Genomic DNA, 5,941 nt, shown 5'->3' with positions numbered 1-5,941 from the left:
GGTACAGACACGACACGAACACAAATGCGACACAGACACGGATACGACACAGACACGGACACGACACAGACACAGATACGACACAAACACAGACAGATGTGACACAGAGACGACGCAGACACAAACACGGATACGACACAGACACGGATATGACACAGACACGACACGACACAGACACAGATACGACACGAACACAGACAGATGCGACACAGAGACAACACAGACACGACACAGACACAGATACGACACGAACACAGACAGATGCGACACAGAGACAACACAGACACGAACACGGATACGACACAGACACGGATACGACACAGACACGACACGACACAGACACAGATACGACACAGACACAACTCAGATACGATTTAGACACGACACAGACACGAACACAGACACGATGCAGACACAGATATGACACAGACACGACACAGGCACGACGTAGACACAGATATGCCACGGACACGACACAGATACGACACGAACACAGCCACGACGCAGACACAGATACGACACAGAGACGACGCAGACACAACACAGATATGACGCAGACACGGATATGACACAGACACGACACGACACAGACACGACACAGACACAGATACGACACGAACACAGACACGATACGAACACAGACACAACACGAACACAGATGCGACACAGACACGGAACACAGATACGACACGGATACGACACAGACACAGATACGACACAAACACAGTAAGATGTGACACAGAGACGACGCAGACACGAACACAAACGCAACACAGACATGGATACGACACAGGCACGGATACAACACAGACACGACACGAACACAGATGCGACACAGACACGGATATGACACAGACACGACACAGATTAAGATACGACACGAACACAGACACAGACACGAACACAGATGCAACACAGAAACACATACGACACAGACACGGATATGACACGACACAGATACAGATACGACACGAACACAGACACGACACAGACACGGATACGACACAGACACAACACAGATACAACACAGACACGACACAGATACGACAGACACGACACAGATACGACACGAACACAGACACGACACGAACACAGATGCGACACAGACACGACACGACACGAACACAGACACGACAAAGACACAGACGCGCCACAGACCCGACGCAGACATAAATACCACACAGACACGGATACGACACAACTGACTCAGCTTTCACGGGGTGTTTTCACACATGCAAACAAACAGCAGTGTGTGTGTCTCTGTGTGTGTGAGTGTCAGTGTGTGTCTGTCTGTGTGTCTGGCTATGTGTGTGTGTGGCAGTGTGTGTCTGTCTGTGTGAGTGTGTCTGTCTGTGTGAGAATGTGTCAGTGTGTGTCTGTCTGTGTGTCTGGCTGTGTGTGTGTGTGTGTGAGTGTGTGTCTGTCTGTGTGAGAATGTGTCAGTGTGTCTGTGTGTGTCAGTGTCTGTCTGTCTGTGTCAGTGTGTGTGTTGTAGGTAGGTTCCCCCACAGTCTTGGCGTTCCTTCATCTCGACTCTGTTATGTAACCTGCAGACCGACCACATCTTCCCACTCAGGCTCTTGTTTGTGGTCGGGCCCTGCTGGAGGCCCCTGTGGGACCCACATCTGTCAGCTGACTCAGGGACTTTCGCAGCCAAACGTTTACAGCAGAACAAACTGTGGATTCCAGCATGTTTCTCAGTCAGAGCTCAATGTGGGAGTTGTTCCATTTTCACAGTCATTAAGATTCAGAAAACAGATATTCTGTTAAGGACATTAAAGCGCAGTCTAAACCCCCCAGGAGGAGGTTTTTATGGTGAAACATTTAACCTCTTCAACCCCACCGGAGGAGATGAAAAGGGTCTTGGATACCAGCTGATCATCAGACACACTGAGCTGTACTTTATAACGCTGTATAAAAAGAGTGCTTACTGTTGATCTGGTCTGTGGTTGGAAATAACATTAATAACAACAAATAACATTATCAGGACATCAGCAGCATGTTTCACCCTTTAATGAGTCACAGCTGTAAACAAATGAATCTCAGTTCAACTGTGTTCAAACTGCATTAAAGTCAAGAACGAGAGAAGCTCTGTCACACTTTCTGTCATTTGCTTGCTTACTACTACAAGTACTAGTACCACAGTGTGAAATTACTGCATTATAAATGTAAATGTTAGTAAAAGTAAAAGTATTGAAGTATAATCAGGACAATATACGTATGCATCATATGCAAAGAGTTACAATGTTGGATATTCATATTAAACGTTACCAAAGTTGCCAAATAATGAGGAAAATGTATGTAAAAGTAATCCCTGTGAGCCGAAAGCTCAGTCTTCACTTGTCGTGTCTTCCGTGAAGAAGAAGACCCCCCCCCCCCCCCCCCCCCAGTCTGTCTGAGTTGTTGGGCTGCTCTGCTCAGGGCTGCTCTTTCCTGCTACTCAGGTTGTTCAGTGTCTCACAGAAAGCTTTTTCTGTAGTGAATAGAAGTAGGTAGGTAGGAGGTCGTTTCTTGATGGACAGATGGCTTTAATTGTTGGTAAAGTCATCGTTAACTACTGCTAACTGTAGCTGCCGTTCACTAGTTAGCTGTACATCTAGCAGTCCTCTTAGCCATAGATATATATATATCTACATCTATGCTCTTAGTTAGCTGACTCTAACCATCTGACTCTCGGAGCCCGGGACTGAAAACCTCCTCCTCTCGGCGGTCCAAAGCTCCTGTGCTGGGGGTGTAAACACCAACACTCCCCTGGTGCTCAGAGCTAACTGAGCTAGCTGCAGCTACAGTTAGCAGCAGTTAGCAGTTACTTTCTAAAGCTTTCTGTCCATCAGAGAGCTGAGGCAGAGCAGCCAGAGGACATCAGAGGGAAGACCAGAAAACATTTTCTCCATCAAATGATGGAGTTTCACCAAAATCAGTGAATAAAGTTGTGTGTTTTTGTACAGTAATCAGTGAGGCCCAGTCCCCAGAAACACTCTGACGGTTTGTGTCAGACAGAGGGTGAACTGAGGGGCTGCATGAAGGGCCACAGTAAGGTGAATCAGGACTTATTTAAATGAGTCCATGCATTTGTCACGTCTAGGCTGGATTATTGCAATTCCTTATTATCAGGCTGTCCCAATAAGTCCCTGAAGACTCTCCAGCTGATCCAGAATGCTGCGGCACGTGTACTGACAGGAACCAGGAAAAAAGATCATGTTTCTCCTGTAGCTTCTCTGCACTGGCTCCCTGTAAAATCTAGAATAGAGTTTAAAATCCTTCTCCTGACCTACAAAGCTCTTACTGGTCAGGCACCATCTTATCTTAAAGAGCTCATAGTACCCTATTACCCCACTAGAGAACTGCGCTCCCAGAATGCAGGGTTACTTGTGGTTCCTAGAGTCTCCAAAAGCCGAACAAGAGCCGGAGCCTTCAGCTATCAAGCTCCTCTCCTGTGGAACCGGCTCCCAGTTTGGGTCCGGGAGGCAGACACACTCTCTACTTTTAAGAGTAGGCTTAAACCTTTGCTTTTTGATAACGCTTATAGTTAGGGCTGGCTCAGGCCTGCCTGGACCAGCCCCTAGTTATGCTGCTATAGACCTACACTGCTGGGGGACTTCCCATGATGCACTGATCTTTCCTCCTCTCCCTCTCCATCTTTACGCATTCATGTCCCTCCAATGCATGTTACTAACTTAATATCTTCCTGGAGTTTCTTTGTGCTTTCTTGTCTCGCAGGTTCCTGTGGATCGTGGTCCTGGTACGCCTGGCTGTGGTTGCCATAGGCCCGCTTGACTCTCATCACTACAATTATTATTATTAGTCGTAGTTCTGTTACTATTAAAGCTGTTATTGATATTATTAATCATATCTCAGTTATTATTACAGCTGTAACTACTATTATCAGTTATATTTCCATTATTATTATAATTATAGCTGCTATGGCTACTGCTGGTGCTGCCATACATCTCTGTCTGTCCGTCTGTGTCTCTCCATCCCTCTGTGTCTTTGCGTCTCTCCCTCTCTGTCTCTCTCTCTGCCTCACTGTCTCCATCGTGCTTCTCATGGTGGGAACTGTTGGTCTATGTAACATTATAAAGAGTCGGTCTAGACCTGCTCTATTTGTAAAGAGTCATGAGATGACTTTTGTTGTGATTTGGCGCAATATAAATAAAATTGAATTGAATGGATTTATTTGATCTGTGAATCATGCAAAGCTGCTCGAGTGGTGTCCCAGAATGATATAGAGCTGGAAATTAGCAGAATACCTCCTCTTTAAAGTTTCAAAAGTAAGTAACTATGTGAAAGTGTCAGACGTCAAACTGATATTCTGAGGAGGGGCTTTCTCAGAGTCAAATCATGGCCAGACTAAAGGTTTCTATGGGGTCAGTGCATGGAACTCTAAAACACTTTGCAGAAATGGGATCAGTTGTATCCCAAGCTCGATCAGGCAGACCAACAGTGACCACACCATCAGAAGATCAACACATCAAGCTTAGTTCCCTGAGAGATAGAAAAGCACCTTCATCACAGATACACAATCTGCTAAATAAAGAACGCCACACTCCAATCAGCAAAAGGCCTGTCAAAAGAAGGCGGTCTTGTAGTGGTCTCAGAGGACCAGCAGCAGTTTCTAAACCACTTCTCAGAAGGGGAAACAAGGCCAAACTCTTGGGGGTGGGCTAAGAAACAGCAGCATTTTACTGTGGATGAAGAAAAGTCCTATTTACTGGTGAATCCAGGTTGGAGATTTCTGGCAGTAACAGAAGGGTGTATGTAAGGAGATGAGCAGGAGAGAGAATGATACCGCAGTGGATCAAACCAACAGGAAAACATGGTGGTTGGAATATTCAAGTCTGGGGGGGTTTGCCTACTCTGGAGCTGGACCCCTGCAGTGAATCGACTACACCCTGACCAAGGAGAAGCACCACTCCATTCTTCAGAGACATGCTGTACCCTCTGGTCTGCATCTTTGTGGAGAGGGATTCATACTGCAGCAGGATAAGGACCCCAAACACACCTCAAAGCTTTGCAAGAACTACTTGAAGACCAAAGAAGACCAAGGAGTCCTGACTGTCATGGAAGAAAAAGGCTTCATCAGTAAGGTTAATGGTTGACAGTATCAAACAGGTTTCAGAAGTAAAATATCTCAGCTTTAAAAGTAATCAAGTCTCTTGAGATGATAAATACTTCCTCGTGCAGACGGAGCTCCTCCTACCTGAGGACTGTTGCTTTGGTCCATGATAGCTTGTCAACGTGTGACTGTGGCTCTGTTCATTTCAGTTTGTAACAGTGTTTAGTGCTGCTGCCCCCTGCTGGACAGAACACCTTTACACAACTGTCAGTGTTTGCAGGCTGTTCTCAGATCGGTTTATAACGTATAGCAGGCAGTGGGTGGGATCAGTTCCACTGACCAATAACAGCGGCCTGGAGCGTTACCAAGGAAACGGCGTACAGGGCTGGAGACGGTGGCAGGCATTAGCAGCCAGGCTAACATGCTAACTAGCTAGTTAGCGGGCAGTTGAATCAGCAGCGGCCGTTAAATATTTAAAATGACCTTCCACGTTAAAAATGCAACATAAAGGCCCGGCGTTTGATTCGGCTCCGCGGTCACCGCTACGCTGTCTGTCGGCGTCAGCTAGCTAGCATAGCAGCAGCGGTGTCCGACTAACGAGGCTAGCGCTAGCTGTGGTGGATAGCTTAGCACGCTAACCAGTCACCGAAACTAACGTGTTCATGTAAATATTATCCGATAATTGTTCAAGAATGTCCGCAGGCTCAGCGGGGTGATGTAGCCGGTGAGCACCGAGCTAACTCAGCTGGCGGGTTTAATACGAATCGAGTCTTCAGTCTGGATGGCTGTGAGTTAACAGCTGGACTGGGACGGTCTGACCGGGTCTGTGGTTATCTGGACGGAGCCTGCGAGTCCAGTCGAGCCGAGCGGTTCTGCCCAGCAGCA

Source organism: Enoplosus armatus, chromosome 1 (assembly GCF_043641665.1).
Source record: "Enoplosus armatus isolate fEnoArm2 chromosome 1, fEnoArm2.hap1, whole genome shotgun sequence".
Taxonomy (NCBI): domain Eukaryota; kingdom Metazoa; phylum Chordata; class Actinopteri; order Centrarchiformes; family Enoplosidae; genus Enoplosus; species Enoplosus armatus.
Note: the sequence above shows the minus strand (reverse complement) of the source record.